Source organism: Myotis myotis, unplaced genomic scaffold (assembly GCF_014108235.1).
Source record: "Myotis myotis isolate mMyoMyo1 unplaced genomic scaffold, mMyoMyo1.p scaffold_m19_p_23, whole genome shotgun sequence".
Taxonomy (NCBI): Eukaryota; Metazoa; Chordata; class Mammalia; order Chiroptera; family Vespertilionidae; genus Myotis; species Myotis myotis.
The window spans coordinates 2023702-2041571 of record NW_023416328.1 but is presented as its reverse complement, the minus strand read 5'-3'; the positions used below and the strand labels follow the sequence as shown (position 1 = coordinate 2041571).

Here is a 17870-nt window from a genome sequence, read left to right as displayed (position 1 = left end):
AGGCTGGCTAATTGAAAAGGGAGAACATTACATGAAATGTGAGGAGTGCGTAACGTGCTGGGGCGCAGGCAGCACCTGCTGTCGGTGGCTAATTGTGCCGTTCCCTGGCGTGTCGGACCTGCGCATCCCTCCCTGGAACCGAGCTGCCCATGTGCTTCGAAGGCGCCCAGCCGGGTCCTCTGACTCAGGGCTTGGATTACAGGATGGACCAGTTGGGTGACAGCATCCCCCGTGGACTCGCATTTCGTTTCAGTGAACGTACGCACATGTGACCCGCCTTGATCGAACCCTGGCTGGGCTGGGACCGGAGTCATTGCTGCCACTTAACACAGAGACCTCTGGTTAAAGAGGAAAAAATGAATGCAAGGAGGGTATTTGGTTTTAGTACATTTGAAAAAAAAAAAAGAATAAGAAAAGCAGGAGAGAGAGACGTTGGGAAAGAGAAAAGGACAACAACAAAAAAAGGGAAAAAGCAATCAAGCAAAAATAAGAGCTTCGAATACAGGAGAGTTTTTTAAAATCAGAACCAGTGCTCCATAAAAGATGGCAATATTCATAAATGTGCCTCCTCCTTTGCTGTTATTGCTGCAAACAGGCATCAGAAAAGACAGACTTCCTTGTAAAAATTAATTATATTGTCAGCGAACAGTGGCCCTAACAGTGCATTGATTCCAAACCCTAATAGAAGATGCACGTGCCCGTTTATCCTGTTTCCTTACAGAAGCATTAGCGTTCAGCCAAAAATTTATATTTAGAGAAAATGACCCATGCAATCATTTTCATGGAATCTTCATTTAGCAGCTGATAGTCGGTGACAGACATCTATACTAATAAAAGGGTAATATGCTAATTACACAGGGAGACCTTCCAGGAGATGTTCCGGAAGTCCTTCCGGTCAAAGCCATGGTGGCGGGGCTGAGGCAGAGGCGGTTAGGGGCGATCAGACTGGCAGGAGGGGCAGTTGGGGGCAAGCAGGCTGGTAGGGGGGGGCAGTTGGGGGCGACCAGGCCAGCGAGGGGGCAGTTGAGGGCGATCAGTCTGGGAGGATCAGGCAGTTAGGGGTGATCAGGCCAGAAGGGGCAGGGGAGGGGGGTAGTTGGGGTTGATCAGGCCAGCAGCCTGCAGTGGTTAGGGACAATCAGGCAGGAAGGTAAGCACTTGGGAGCCAGCGGTCCTGGATTGCAAGAGGGATGTCCCCCAAGGGGTCCCAGATTGGAGAGGGTGCAGGCTGGGCTGAGGGACACCCCCCTCTACCAGCCCCGTGCACAAATTTCATGCACTGGGCCACTAGTGCTATATAATAAAGAGCTAATATGCTAATTAGACTGAACAACAGAATGACCATCCGGACGACCTTCCGGACAAAGCCGGGGCTGCGAGGGCTGAGGCAGCTGGGGCTGCAAGGGCCGAGCCCCCTTGCACGAATTTCATGCATCAGGCCCCTAGTACTGTAATAAACTAACAAAGGTCTAAATAATTTCCTAAAAGGTCAAACTTGAGAATTTTGCATGCCATAGATCTTGGCTAGTCCTGTTTTTTTTCATCATCCGAATCCTGGGAATGTTTCCGAAAAGAACCTTGCAAATTCTGGCAAGTTTGTTTCTGGATTTACGTCTAAGATGCATTGTGAAACCTGAAGTGGCTTCCATGGATGTTAGAGGCGGTGCGGTTAAGGGTGAGGGGTTTGGGAGTGAGGCAGTCTAAGCCCACAGGGCACTGGCAATAACACATAAGCTGAGTGGCCAAGCAAGGAACATGAGCTCTCTGAGATCCTATGCCTTCGTTTGTAAATTATAATCGAGCCTGTCCATTTAGCAAGGCAGGACGGGGACCAGCGAAAAGATGTAGAAGATATATTTTCAGGATTTTGGAGGAAACCAATGGCCACCTTCTGCTTACTAACTAGACATTAAAACAAGACCCCCTGCCTAACCAGTTTGGTTCAGTGGGTATAGATAGAGTCAGCCCGGGGACTGAAGGGTCCCGGGTTCAATCTTGGTCAAGGGCATATACCTGAGTTGCCGGCTTGATCCCCCAGTAACGGATGTGCAGGAGGGAGCCAATCAAGGATTCTCTCTCATCATTGATGTTTCTGCCTCTCTCTCTCCCTCTCCCTTCCTCTCTCAAATCAATAAAAATATATATTGCCGTAACCAGTTTGGCTCAGTGGATAGAGGGTCGGCCTGAGGACTGAAGGGTCCCAGGTTCGATTCCGGTCAAGGGCATGTACCTTGGTTGTAGGCACATCCCCAGTAGTGGGGTGTGCAGGAGGCAGCTGATTGATGTTTCCCTCTCATCGATGTTTCTAACTCTCTACCCCTCTCCCTTCCTCTCTGTAAAAAATCAATAAAATATATTTAAAATATATATATATTAAAATAATAATAATAAAATAAGAAAGAAAACAAGACACCCTCCCCCCAACGTGCTAAACGCATTAATATAGTCTTCTGAGCTTCACGCAGCAACTACAAATGACAGACAACATCTCTCCTCTGCCTGGCAATCATGTAAATTCTGTACGCAGACACGAGCCTTCCCCCAAAGTGGATCTGTATTGAGTGCTCCCCCCGGGGACACACTGTATACGTAACTCGATGCGTCTGTTACTGTTGTAATTGGGAAGCAGGAAAGCCATGGCCGCGGATAGAGAGCAGAGAGCAGAGCCCAGGCCCTCCGCGATGACAATGAGATAGGATCCGAATGACATCTCCAGCGTCATGTTCGCCAATTAGGTGTTGGGAATATGTGCGCACTGCTCCGGCCACCTGTCATGTCCCCGGCTTCCTAACGGGGCGCGGGAAGGCAAGCAAAAGTCAGGGGCAGACAACAAACAAAGATGAGGGTGAAGGCGAGATTGGCCGAAAACCACAGATTTCAGAAAGCAACTCCCCGAGACCGTGGCTGTGGGATCATTTTCACGGAGAACTGCAATGGTTGCCCAGGCCTGTTTTGGTGCAAATTTTATGGACACCCCTGGCTGGCAGCTTAAGGAAGCTATGGTGCTATATTGTATTTGTTCCCATTTTGTTTTTTTACTTCAAAATAAGATATGTGCAGCGTGCACAGGAATTTGTTCATAGTTTTTTTTAAAACTATAGTCGGGCCCTCCAACGGTCTGAGGGACAGTGAACTGACCCCCTGTTTAAAAAGTTTGAGGACCCCTGCTATGGATCATCTCAGAAGCAACAAAAGGTGCTAGGAGTTGCCCCTTGCTGGGGTGCCACCAAAAAAAAAAAAAAAAAAAAAAAAAAAAAAAAAAAAAAAAAAAAAAAGGAAAAAGGTGCCCATGTTTTCCCAATGAGGTTTTTTCAAAAATGAATTACACCATTAAGTGCCAAGAAGAAAATTAGCTATGAGCGTTTAAATTTCAAATGATCCCCCTTCTAATTGTAAAACAGTGGCACTTAACTGCTATTGATCCTGAGGAGACACATTAGGGAGCAGGGTCACCATAACTGTTAATATTCACGGCCTCCTGAAAGAGCATCAAAGGACATTTTAATGTCATCGGCTTTCTCAGGGAGTTTTTAAGGAAGCTCTGCCTCCGCCAGCCTATGACTGAAAAGGACATGCGGCAGACAAATGTAGAAACAAATGTGACGGCAATTTTCCGCTAATCAAATCATAACTCAAGATTGATTATTATTTTTTTTTTTTTTTTGGCAAAAGTGGATGTCATATAGATTTCCAAAGCCGGGCGACATTTAAAAGTCAGAGCAGTGTATATGTTTTCTATAGACTGGGACGTTCCAGAAGATTGGCCAATGGGGAGTTGGGGTTTTTTTGTTGTTGTTGTTGTTGTTTTAACGCAGAGTTGTAAGAGAGAGTGTTCGGGAGTGAGGGATGTCAACTGTCAGGGGCATTTCATTCAAGGCTCCGTCTGCCCGGCTTTTTTTGAAATGTTTATTAGATGAGACAATAAACCCCACGTGAGTCCTCTGTTTTTTAAAAAAAGGTAGAAATTACATTTAGAGACACATCCGGGGAGCTTTCCTCCCTCTGCCTGGATCCTACAGTGAAAATATTGAATTTGTGGCATTGTCAACATCTACAACGCTGACTTAGTCAAGCTAGGAAGCAGGACAGCAGTGCTTGTTGTTAAAATTAACAACTCTTGCCCGGCCGTCGTGGCTCAGTGGTTGAGTGTCAACCTAGGAACCAGGAGGTCAGGGTTCGATTCCCGGTCAGGGCACAGGCCCAGGTTGCAGGCTCCATCCCTGGTGTGGGGCATGCAGGAAGCAGCCCATCGATGATTCTCTCTCATCATTGATGTTTCTCTCTCTCTCTCTCTCCCTCTCCCTTCCTCTCTGAAATCAATACAAATATATTTAAATTAAAAACTCTTATTCCAAATCCCTCTGTTGCAGCCCAAGAGAAATAACATTGTATTGGACGTCCCCCAAAAAAGCAAACTTGCGTTAATCTTTATTTCCAACCAAATCAAGTCTTTACCTCGTTCCTAAGGGTATTGCTCACTATGCCAATTGATTTTTGCTAAAAGAGTATTATTGTTATTTTGGTTCCTAACTCAAATATGTATCTTCATTGCCTACAGAAACACATTTTTAGGGTGTAAATTTTGGCAAATATAATCTTGTAGGAATTTGCTAAATAAAAAGGGAGTTTGCAAAAGGAGTAAATGATGTCTTTGGGTGGTTTAAATTCTTATTGCTTATAAGAATTTTATTTTTATGAGAGAGAGAGAGAGACAGACAGACAGACAGACAGACATGGATTTGTTGTTCTACCCATCTACGCACTCATTGGTTGATTCTTGTATCTGCCCTGACCAGGGATTGAACCCACAACCTTGGTGTATCGGGATGATGCTCTAACCAACTGAACCACCATTCTTCATGGCATCACGGAGGGTTTTTGGGGAGCACCTGGGAACAGGTAGAAACCCACTGGTGTACAGAATGTATATACTCTTAGACTCAGCGATTTACCAACTGGAAACTAAGCAATATTATTTCTTGTGTGTCTGAAATTTAAACTTACTGCAGAGTCCAGTATGTTCACTGGCTAAGTCTGGGAACACTAGGTGGAAAGCCAAAGACAAAGGAGATGCTGAACAGGCCAGGACCATTTAGTTCAAAGAAATACGAAGCCATGCTGAACTACTTAAAGCAAACAGAAAACTAAATGTTGTGCAAATACATGGCCAATTGACTTTTCATGATGGTGCAAATACAATTCGTTTGGGCAAGGAAAAGATGCTGGACCACCTGCATATGTTAATATAGGGAGGAAAAAAAAAACAAAAACTTGACCCCATCTTACATCATGCACGATAATTAATTCGAAGGAGATCATATACCTAAATGTAAATGTTAAAAAGATAAAGTCCCTAAAGGCAAACACAGGAACATATCTTTACAACATGATAAAGTCCCTGAAGGCAAAAAAAACAGAGAGATTCCCACTGCATTGTTGGAGCAACAGGGTCAGGGACCTGAAGCAAACTCACAAGGTGCAGTCCCCCCTTCCTCCTCCAGCCATGCGGTCTCTCTATCGCCCCCTATTGGCAGAGCCTATAACAGAGGCGGACAGGGGCAACTGGCAAAGCAGGAATGAATGTGGACAGAGTCTTTCGTCAGTATCCCAGACGGCTGGGAGACAATATGTAAATGACTGTCATTGGTTAGTTTCCTGCCCCACTCAGTCTCCAATAATATATACCCAGGGAAACAATGAATTTTAATTAGAAGTCAGTCCAGAAACATACTGAGAAAGTAAGATATAGATATATATATATATATATATATATATATATATATATATATATATATATGTATATACACACACACACACACACACTAGATGCACAAAGATTCGTGCAAGAATAGGCCTTCCTTCCCCTGGCTGCCGGCACCGCCTTCACTCTGGCCAGAGCCGCCTTTTCACCTTCCCACCTTCCCATGCTGCCCAGAGGCCCGGAGCGGCTGGGGCGGTGCGGAATGCCTGTGTCGTCGCCCAGCCACTGGCCGCCTGTATATGCAAATTAACCCGCAATCTTTGGTGGGTTGATTTGCATACTCACTCCTGATTGGCTGGTGGCCGTCGTGAAGGTCCGGTCAATTTGCATCTTTCTCTTTTATTAATGTAGATTTGCTCTGAGTGTGTTAAGCCAGGAGTGTTACAAGAAGAATAAAAAAGAAAAGGGAAAGGAAAGAGAAGAAAAAAGGAAAAGACGGGGGAAACAAAGCTAATATAAACAACATTCTAAGAAACAGAAGAGTGTCGGTCTAACCGTTACTCTTATACGGCCGGTCTAAATTATTGCCGCTTCATTCACTCGGAAATATAATTCATTCATTTTTGGTACACGGGATATCAGTTTATATCTGACTTAAAAAGACCACACCTTTGGCTCTACATCTCAGACCAGTCTATGGACAGAAACAGCACAATTCTGACCCGAAACACGAGAAAACTAAGTGAGTACACGTCACATTTCAGAAAATTCTAGTCGTGGGTCTAGTTGTCGAATTATTTGAACCCTGTTTCCTACACGTGTGATCTAAGTCTTTTTGTCATTGAAAAGGTGAGTATTTTCTATTCAGTAAAAATATCTGTAAAGGCTCCTCCTGTTCGGCCGTGAAAACACACTGGGAAGAGAGTTGTTGCCAAAGCAAATGAACTTTATTAGCATCCCATCTCTGAACAATGGAAAGCCTGCGTATGCGCTGTCAGCGAATGAGACACTGTGGAGTCTGAAGTCCACAGCGGATTTCATCTTCCAACTCTGCTGTTTACTTATCAGCTTTTAGAGAGGACGTGGGAGAAACAATACTGACTACGTCGCTGCACATCACAGTCTTTGTCACTGGGATGCTGACCCTCTTCTTCTTTCTTTCCTTTCTTTTTTCATCTTTTGAAAAGATTTTATTAAAGGTCTTTATAGAGCAGTGATGGCAAACGTTTTGAGCATGTCAGCATTTTGAAAAACCCTAACTTCACTCTGGTGCCGTGTCACATATAGAAATTTTTTGATCTTTGCAACCATAGTAAAACAAAGACTTATATTTTTGATATTTGTTTTATATATTTAAATGCCATTTAACAAAGAAAAATCAACCAAAAAAATGAGTTCGCGTGTCACCTCTGACACGCGTGTCATAGGTTCGCCATCACTGTTACAGAGCAACATCCAGACTCCAGCTCCAGCTGCCGAGGAGACCCTGTGATGCTGTGGGTATGGGCTCGGGCCTGGCAGGCGGCCCTGGCTTCCTACCCGAGATGGGGGTGCTGGGCAGTATCTCATCTTTGGGTCCCACAATGCTCACATGGTCAGGTGGGGGCTTCTTAGGGCCTCTCTTACCACCTGGGTCCCAAGGAAGCGTGACCTTCACTTTGATGCCCAACCCACCTCGCCTGGGCAGCCCATGGCGCACTGCAGTGTCCACGTAGCAGTTAACAGGGTCCCAGCTGCGGATCATCAGACCATCGACAACCTTCACGGATGCAGCCCTCTGTCCTCGGAGTTTCCCAGACACCACAACCTCGCAGCCCTCGGCCCCACTCTCCATGCTGAACTGCGGCACAGCACAGCAGGCCCCCGCACAGCAAGGCCTCCTAGGACCGTGGTCGGCAAACTCATTAGCCAACAGAGCCAAATATCAACAGTACAACGATTGAAATCTCTTTTGAGAGCCTAATTTTTTAAACTGAAACTATATAGGCAGGTACATTGTTATTCACTTAATTAGGGTGCTCCTAAGGCTTAGGAAGAGCCACACTCAAGGGGCCAAAGAGCCGCAGGTGGCTCGCGAGCTGCAGATTGCCGACCACGGTCCTAGGAGTTTATAACACAGAGACTGTGCCTGGGCAAAGGCCCTCAGACGACTCGGGACCACCTCCTCAGCACAGAGCTCTCCGCTGCCCTCAGGGAAGCCAAACCTCTTCTGAACCACAGCAGTCCATTCCCAGATCCGTGGGCCCTTCTCACCAGGAACATTCTGCGTCCCGTGGCCCAAATAATCATTTCTGTCCTGTTCGGTGTCACTCGGACCTCAACTCCAGAGTAGCCAATGTTGAAGTATTTACTTATTTTTCTCAAGTATCAAGCTAAAAAGAGAAAATGTCATTACTTGTAACCCATCCAGTAGCTCACTGGTTTGGCTCAGTGGATAGAGCATCAGCCTGTGGACTGTGGACCAAAGGGTCCTGGGTTCTATTCTGGTTAAGGGTACGTACCTCAGTTGCAGGCTCATGCAGGAGGCAACCAATCGATATGTCTCTTACATCAGCGTTCCGCTCTGTCTCTCCCTCTTCCTTCCAATCTCTCTAAAAATCAATGGGAAAAATACCCTCGATTGAGGATTAACAAATAAATAAACAAAAAGTCCATATCGAGGAAGGCCCTTGCCTTTGGGGTTCAGATATGGAAACCCAGTCCCCCCAAAAGCCAGCATGAAGGAAGCTGCCCTGCTCTGCTCTCAGATCTGCAATTTATTACCCGCTTCTCTAGGCTCAGAGCCCTGCCACCAAGACCACAGGACACCCCGCTCCTGTTCCCTACGTGGGGAGACGAGCTATTTATAGCTGCAGGCCACCAGGCTCGCATGCACTGAGCAGCAGACATGCCCAGGAAGTCCCGCTGCTATTCCAGCTCCCACACTCCACCCTCCTCACGGGCGGGGGAGTGAGAGGAAGAGGAAGACTGTAATTTGGGTTTGTGCGTTTTATTATTCTTTTATTTTATTTTTTTTAACCTGGGATGCCATTTAGAAATCTTAAAGGGGCCCTGGTCCTCGGTGCCCGCCCAGCTGTCCTGATTAGTGGCTCTGCGTATGCAGGTCAGATCCGGGGATTAATGACGGCTAATTTGCCCGAGGTTGGTGCAGCCCAGGCAGCAGGCTCTGCAGGACCAGCTTTCGCTGCCATATGGGCGGAAGCAGCTGTTTCAATTACTTTCAATGCCCAGATGTGTCAGGCGAGCCACCCGTCCTCGGTGGGGTACATCAGCCGCGCGGCAGCTAATTGCTTCAATCGCCGAGGAAGCGTGGTGCCGGGGACCCCGAGAGGGGCTTGGGGACAGCCGAGTCCACCTGTCCTCGCCGCTCACCAGGCCGGCAAGTGGACAGGCCGCAAGGAGACTCCGGCCTCCGCCGGCGGGCCCGCGTGACACCTGAGCGGCCTGTCTCCGTCAGGTGCGCATCGCGCGAGGACAGACCGAGGCCGGTGACACGCCCGTGACCTTGGCGCGTCTCCCTCCCAGGCGGCCGTATCTGCCAGGAGCCGACGGGATGCAGGGCTGGCGCTCCGGGCCCGCCAAGGAAATCAACATCCCCGTGATGCCAATTAACATGCAGCACAGATTGGCCATTTGAATCCGAAGCTTCCAGGCACCTTTTGAAAGGTTAGCCTCCCTCTCCTGGCGCCCAGGCGGTCGGGGAATCAATGAATCGATGTGTGTGTGATGTTTTCTGGTGAATCCGATGGAGGCCGAAGGGGAAGAGGAAAGGACGGTCGCTGCCACCCACTCCCCTCTGCTCTGTGCGGTTCTTGGGGGGCGGGGGAGATCAGAACCAAATATCAGGGAAAGCCGTGTGCTCCCCTTGTGTGGACAGGGAGTGACGAGGAGCAAACCTGGGGGAGATCGGAAGCCGTTACCATCATCATAATACAGCCATTTAGGAAAAGAATAAACATTTGTTTTGTGCTAATTCCGCAGTAATCAGGGTGATTGATTGTACTGTACTTGGCTACCGTGTTGCCATGGTTATTGCAAGCAGCCTGGTTATTAACGGCCTGGCCTCCGCCGCTGTGCTCAGTTTGAGACCATTCATCAGAAACGCGAGTCTGAACTTCCCGGCGGCATCCCAGCCACTTCGCAGCCCAAAAGAAGTGAGCTCTTTCGCGGTTTTGTATTCTGTCGCGTTCCATCTGCGTTATGGCGTGGTCTGTCCCCTCCTGGGGTCGCATTGCTTCTCTTTAAAAAAAAAACACGGCAACAATAGGTCTCCCATGTAAGTCACAGGGTCAGCCTTTTTTCAGATGGGTCTGCTGGTGAGGATATATTAATGCAACTGAGGCAGAAATTGTCTTGAAGAAACAGGGGTGGGTTCTGTGTGGGGGAGCGATTTGGGAGGGCCCGGGCCCAGAGCCTGGGAACTAAAGGTCTCAGGCAGAATAGGCCAGAGTTTAAACCCACGTTCCAACCCGGCCCTCCCTGTCCAAGTGACATCTGAGTCCTCTTTTTTACAGAAAAAAAAAAATAGGTGTCTTTTTTTATTTCAGAGGGGGAGAGAGAGAGAAAGGGAGGGGGGAGAGTGAGAGAGAGGGAGAGAGAAACATCAATGAGAAAATCATTGATTGGCTGCCTCCTGCATGCCCCCTACTGGGGACAGAGCCTGCAACCTGGGCACATGCCCTGACGGGGAATCAAACCAGCAACCTCTTGATGCTCAACCACTGAGCCACACCGGCCAGGGCCTGAGTTGTGTCTTCTTGATCCCAGGATTACTGACTCCTCTTCTCAAGCCGGCCACTCCCAGCGAGTCAGTCTACTTCCTTTGTTCTCCTTACCAGTGGTGGTGGGGGTGGGGTGTGTTCCTGTGTGTTTGGGTTGATAACCATCAAAAACCACGTTTTCAGGAAGAACCTCAGAATTCTCGGAGACTGGGTGCGCACGGGCGCTCACGGACTTATCTGTGACCCCCACTCAGAACCAGGCAGACTGCATCCGCGTTCTGAAGTCACAGCCCGCCTGTGCCTTCCTAACAGATGACTTTAAAGCTTAATAGTGTAGCCCTAACCGGTTTGGCTCAGTGGATAGAGCGTCGGCCTGCGGACTGAAGGGTCCCAGGTTCGATTCCGGTCAAGGGCATGTACCTGGGTTGCGGGCACATCCCCAGTTGGGGGCGTGCAGGAGGCAGCTGGTCGATGTTTCTCTCTCATCGATGTTTCTGACTCTCTATCCCTCTCCCTTCCTCTCTGCAGAAAATCAACAAAATATATTTTTTAAAAAATAACTTAATGGCGAAAGAAGCCACAATGACATCCCATTTCTTAAGCTTCAGAGGTGGGTCTGGATGGTTCAGGTCCCCACACCAGAGGCAACTGCTTCTCTGAACCTCCGTTTCTTCCTCTGAAAATGTCAGTAATGGTCTCTCTGAGCCGTGCTGCTCATAGACTTCAGGAGGCAACTCAGGTGGCACAGCGGGCGGTGCCTGCCCAGCTCACCTACACTCAGCACACGTGGCTGTTTCATCTGCACAGGACGGACCTCGGGGAGGGAGACACGAGAACTGCTTCCACTGTTTTTTTCTTTTTTTTGCGCAGTTAACTTTTTTTTTTAATATTTCAAGAAAAACTATGTTAAATATAATAATATTGCCCTAGCCAGTTTGGCTTAGCAGATAGAGCGTCGGACTGCAGATTGAAGGGTCCTGGGTTCGATTCCAGTCAAGGGCACGTACCTCGGTTGCAGGGCCCTGGTCGGAGCTCATGCAGGAGGCAACCAATCGATGTGTTTCTCTCACATCGATGTTTCTCTCTGTCTTTCCCTCTCTCTTCCACTCTCCCTAAAAAATAATGGAAAAATATCCTAGGGTGAAGATTAACAAAATATCTATATAATAATGTTCCATGCAATAAACATTAATCTTTCAAGGAAAATAATTTTAAATATAATAATATTACCAAAACTATACTAACATAGTATAATATCACAGAAGTTATAGGAAATATTAAAGATCTGCAAATCACAGGATTACTTCTATTAGATTCTAAAATATTCTTTTTCTCTGGCTCTATTTTTGTCCATCCGTTTATGTTGTTCATTAGATTCCACCAATGAGTGAGATCATGTGATATTTATCTTTCTCTGAGTGGCTAATTTCACTTAGCATAATGCTCTCCAGGTCCATCCATGCTGCTGCAAGGATGGTTAAGAATTCCTTCTTTTTTACAGCAGCATAGTATTCCATTGTGTAGATGTACCACAGTTTTCTAATCCACTCGTCTGCTGATGGGCACTTAGGCTGTTTCCAGATCTTAGCTGTGGTGAATTGTGCTGCTGTGAACATAGGGATGCATATGTCCTTTCTGATTGGTGTTTCTGATTTCTTGGGATATTGTCCTAGAAGTGGGATCACTGGGTCAAATGGGACTGCTTCCACCTTTTTAAAAGCCTGTCACATGCAGCTGGTTTCAACCTTTTCTGTGTACTCTGGAGCACAGAGCTTTGGCAGTGCACAGCAGTGCGTTTTACTTCACACAAAAAAAAAGAAGAAGAAAAAAAAACAGATTGAAAGCATAAAAGGACTGCAGAGAAGTGAGCAACTTTCTCCACAGTTTTGTTTTCCCAAGCAAATCTTGCCTTTCTCCTTCCCAGAGATAAATAATGTCAAGAATTTATGCCCTGGCTGGTGTGGCTCAGTGGATAGAGCATCATCCTGCAGACTCAAGGGCTCAGGGTTCAATTCCGGTCAAGGGCACATCCCCGGGTTGTAGGCTCCATCCCCAGTAAGGGGCCGTGCAGGAGGCAGCTGATCGATGATTCTCTCTCATCATTGATGTTTCTCTGTCTCTCCTTCTCCCTTTCTTTCTGAAATCAATAAAAAAAATATTTTTTAAAAAAAGAATTCATGAGTCAGTGGAAGGTCAGGGATCCAAGATGATGACGGACGAAGTGGAAGCTACACTCACCTCCTCCCAAGACCAACCTGGAATTACAACTGAAATGCAGAACAATCTACCCAAGTAACCAACTGAAGGTTAGCTTAAAGCAGTGATGGCGAAGCTTTTGAGCTCGGCGTGTCAGCATTTTGAAAAACCCTAACTTAACTCTGGTGCCGTGTCACATATAGAAATTTTTTGATCTTTGCAACCATAGTAAAACAAAGACTTATATTTTTGATATTTATGTTATATATTTAAATGCCATTTAACAACGAAAAATCAACCAAAAAAATGAGTTCGCCTGTCACCTCTGACACCCGTGTCATAGGTTCGCCATCACTGGTTTAGACACACGGGAGCCTAGCTGCTAGGGGAGTGAGCATGGCCTTGAGGAGACATGAGTACCAAGGACAGAATGAGAAGCAGGGCAGCTCCGGCTCCCAGGGTAGGAATACGATTTCACAACAAAAATCTGTCAAGCTTCCTGAAACCATGTGGCCACGGGAGATTGTCACTAAAAAAGGATTCAGATGACAGCAGAGCCTTTTCTAGTGCCACTGCCTGGGGACGCGAGAGGCGGGCTTTGCTGGGAGGGGGGGCCTTGTCCACAGGCGGCCGGCGGCTCGGAGAGCATCTCCTCCCGGAAAGAATAATGTTTGATGGAATGTCATCTTTTTTAAAATATATTTTTTTATTATCAATTTCAGAGAGAGAGAGAGAGAGAAATAGAAACATCAATGATGAGCAAGAATCATGGATTGGCGGCCTCCCGCACACCCCACACTGGGGACTGAGCCCACAACCCAGGCATGTGTCCTGACCGGGAATCGAACTGTGACCTTCTGGTGCCTAGGTCAATGCTCAACCACTGAGCCACGCCAGCCTGGCTGGCATGTAATTATTTTAAATTTTTTTTCAGAAGACCTCTCAGATAAATACACTTATAAGCCGCGAGGGAGGGGACCCCCACCTTGTTAGATCCTGGTGGCAAAGGGTGCTATTGCGTGTGTGGTCAGTGCACATCATAGCAACTGGTCATTCTGGTCCTTCTCCCATAATGGTCGCTTAGGTTTTTATTATATAGACTAGAGGCCCGTTGCATGAAGATTTGCGCAATAGGCCTTCCTTCCCCTGGCTGCCGGCACCAGTTTTCCTCCAGCACCTGGGACCCAGGCCTTTGGTCCGGCCGCAGCAGAGAAGCCAAGCCTCTTCAGTCTTCAGTCTTCACTCTGGCCGGAGCCTTCAGTCTTCGTTCCGTGCCTGTGTATGCAAATTAACCACCATCTTTGTTGGGTTAATTTGCATACTCATCTGATTGGTTGGTGGGCAAAGCAGAGTGACACCAATTTGCATATTTCTCTTTTATTAGTGTAGATTACTAGCCAAGGCACAGGGAGGTCCCTCTCTGCAGTGTTGATGGTTGTCCTGGGTCGTCCGTTTTGCCGTCTGCCCCAATGATCGCTTGCTTGATGCCTTGGAGACCTGCCGGTGTCTTAGTAGCCACAGCAGGCGAACACTGTGTCTCAGGTGAGTTCCTTCCTCCTAGGGCGGGGCTGGTAGCAATCACCGCACAGACGTAACACGTGGCCACGCTGAGTGTGTTTAAAGGTTTGGCTGAGAGGTCAGGCTTTCATGCTCATCACTCCGCTTCATTAAACAGGGGGACTTCTCAAATATTGTTTTCTCTTTCAGAAACGGAAAAGACAATGAAGCTCACGGAAGGGCCGCAAAAATTCCAGAAGAGAGTTGGGGTCAGGGGTTACTAGTTCAGCTCCTGGCTGGCGCTTTCTCGTTACAAAGAGAACTCGATTCAAATCGACGTTGGCTAAATAAGCATTAAAGGGGGGGCGGGGGTGGTGATGGCGCTGGAAAAGAATTGTGTGTAGTTAAAGCCGTAGAGAGATGGAGGGAAAAGCCCGGATCGGAAGAATGAAGGAACGTCTAAGGAATGTCTTAAAGGACTGGCAGGAAGTGAGGTCTTGGCAGGCAGTGCTACTCAGAACCCAGATGCAACCCTTCATTTGATTCATTCATCGCTGTTCACTGCACATCTGCCCTGAGCGAGAAACTGTGCCGTGATGAAGAGGCTGAGACAAATATTTCAGTCTCTGCTCTGAAGAGATATTCAGTTTACCAGGCAATAAATAAATGAGAAAAACGAAGAAGAAAAGGAAGAGGGTCATCGGAGGACCAAAGCCAAGCCGGTGAGACACCCCCCCCCTCCCGCCCCCGGGCCACAGGCACTTCAGGGACTGAGCAGGAAACGTAAGTAAAAGTTACCAAAGAGTTTTTCTTATCCTCACCCGAGGACATGTGTATTGGTTTTTAGAGAGAGGAAGGGGGAGAGAGAGAGAAAGAAACATCGATGTGAGAGAGAAACATCCATCAATGGCTCCCGTACGTGCCCCTGACCAGAAATAGAACCCAAAACCTTTTGGCGCACAGGGCGATGCTCCAACCAACTGAACCACCCGGCCAGGGCTAGCAAAGATGTTCGACGAAGCTTAATACCAAGGCGGGGATAAACAACAGAAAATATATCAGTTCTAGAAGGAAAGGGATATTTTAATTGGGTGCATAAATGTAGCAGTTATTTTATGTCATTTACACGGGGGAAGTTAAACTCTGAATGTTGATATTCTCCTATGTTGAATAAGGACAGCAATAGAATATCAAAACGGTTAAATAAACTGTTATGTAAAAACATACGAGACCCTCAAACCCTTGTCCCCTTCCCACAGCCTCAACTTACACTGTTTGCTTCCAAGTTTAAGTATAAGCCTTTTTGCACAATCTCTACATCAGTGGTTCTCAACCTTCTGGCCCTTTCAATACAGTTCCTCATGTTGTGACCCAACCATAAAATTATTTCCGTGGCTACTTCATAACTGTCATGTTGCTGCTGTGATGAATCGTCATGTAAATATCTAATAGGCAGGATGGTCTTAGGCGACCCCTGTGAAAGGGTCGTTCGACCGCCAAAGGGGTCGCGACCCACAGGTTGAGAACCGCTGCTCTATACGGACTTAAATTTCATCTCGGCATCTAAGACGGCGTTATGCACCGAGAAGAAATCCAGTTTCTCTTTGCCGATGAGCGGCTCCTTTAATGAACAGGAACCTTCAGAAAGTACACGTGAGTGGCGCCATGGACCTCGGTCTGCAGGGTTCTGTCCCCTCTCTTCGCCCTCTGCTTATTGACAGGCCATCCAAGAATGAAAATTTCCTTTCAATCTGCTGAGAGCAAAGGGAAATGACTCCTTCCCAGCGGAACGAAACCTATTGGCAGCGGTAAAATACACTTTCCTTTAAGCTTTTGGACAGGCTCGATATAAATTTCCATGCCTGGGGAGGCGGGCAGGGGCCACAGGACAAGATAAATGTCATCACTTATGCCTGATGATTGTCTATCTGTCCAGAAGTCCCCCTTTGTTTAAGAGAGAGGGAAACAATCAAGGGTTCAAGTTAGCCCGTCAGCCATGTGGTTTCATTCTCTGATGCATATTGAAATACTTCCGAGAGATTTATCACCCTGGTTCATACAGTCAGAGTTCCAGTAAACGAGGCCCTTTTCTGAAGGTTAAATATTTATGCTCCTACTTTCCTGCCCCAAACGGACGCGAGGAAACCCACACTAGCCACGGAGCCATGGTGACAGGCCGGGTCAGGGCAGGAAATGGCAGTTGGCCCAACACCCGGAGAATCATCTGCTCTCTTATTGTCTTAGAATGAATGAAACAAAGAAATAATGCATGAATAAAGGATGGATGCATGGATAGATGGATGAATGGATGAATGAATGAATGAATGAATGAAACAAAGAAATAATGCACGAATAAAGGATGGATGATGGATGGATGGATGGATGAGTGAATGAATGAAACCAAGAAATAATGAAGAAATAATGCATGAATAAAGGATGGATGGATGAATGAGTGAATGAATGAATGAGACCTCCTAGGTGACCAGTCCCAGGAAGCAGAAGTAAATCTCTCTAGAAAATCCAAGTCTAAGTTAGTCTACAACTCACCCCATATCCAGCCTAGTGAGACGGATCTTAGACAAGATAATTATTATCCTTTAGACCAGCGGTTCTCAACCTGTGGGTCGCGATCCCTTTGGGAGTCAAACGACCCTTTCACGGGGGTCGCCTAAGACCATCAGAAAACACATATATAATCACATACTGTTTTTGTGATTCATCACTATGCTTTAATTATGTTCAATTTGTAACAATGAAAATACATCCTACATATCAGATATTTACATGACAATTCATAACAATAGCAACATGACAGTTATGAAGTAGCAACGAAAATAATTTTATGGTTGGGGGTCACCACAACATGAGGAACTGTATGAAAAGGTCACGGCATTAGGAAGGTTGAGAACCACTGCTTTAGAAGAACAGCCATTATAGTGAATCAAATCCTTCTACAAACAGTTAAGCTTCACAGAATTCCATGGAGTAGACAGAGAGAAATGATTATTTTATTTTACGGATGATTATGTGGTGTTTTAAGTGCATGAAGCTGTGTCCACCGGTGGTTAAGGGCGGGACTATGACAATTACGGTGATCTATCGGGTTTGCTTCTAATTATGACAACCACAACAAAACAATAAATATGTATAAGTCAGTTACAGTTCAACAAGAGTATACCAGGTTTCCACACTTGATCTTCACAGCTATCCTTTAGGCCAGCCGTGGGCAAACTACGGCCCGTGGGCCGCATCCAGCCCGTTTGAAATGAATAAAACTAAAAAAAAAAAAAAAAAAAAAAAAAAAAAGACCGTACCCTTTTATGTAATGATGTTTACTTTGAATTTATATTCGTTCACACAAACACTCCATCCATGCTTTTGTTCCGGCCCCCGGGTCCAGTTTAAGAAGCCATTGTGGCCCTCGAGTCCAAAAGTTTGCCCACCCCTGCTTTAGGCATTTTTTATTTCAGTTTGGTTTCTACCTAATATTTATTGGTAGGAAAGCAAAATGGATGGGTTTTTTGAAGTCCAATAAAATGACTCTACGCACCACAACCCACTCCCTGAGAATAAGCCATTTTTAGCTCTCTCACTTACTGTGTCTACTGCTTATCCTCATGTTTAAAATGGCATTTTTGCATTGCTATTTCTCGATTGTTCCATTTTGGACATTACGTATTGACTTCCACTATGAGAAATAAAAATCAAGTGCTGAACTTCCTCCCCCAACACACACAAATACATACTTCCCCCCT

The 17870-nt window shown here is 46.5% G+C and overlaps 1 pseudogene; it reads right to left on the bottom strand.

Moving 5' to 3' along the window:
• Positions 1 to 7142: 7142 nt before the first annotated feature.
• Positions 7143 to 9728, bottom strand: LOC118679285 (annotated as a pseudogene).
• Positions 9729 to 17870: the final 8142 nt, after the last annotated feature.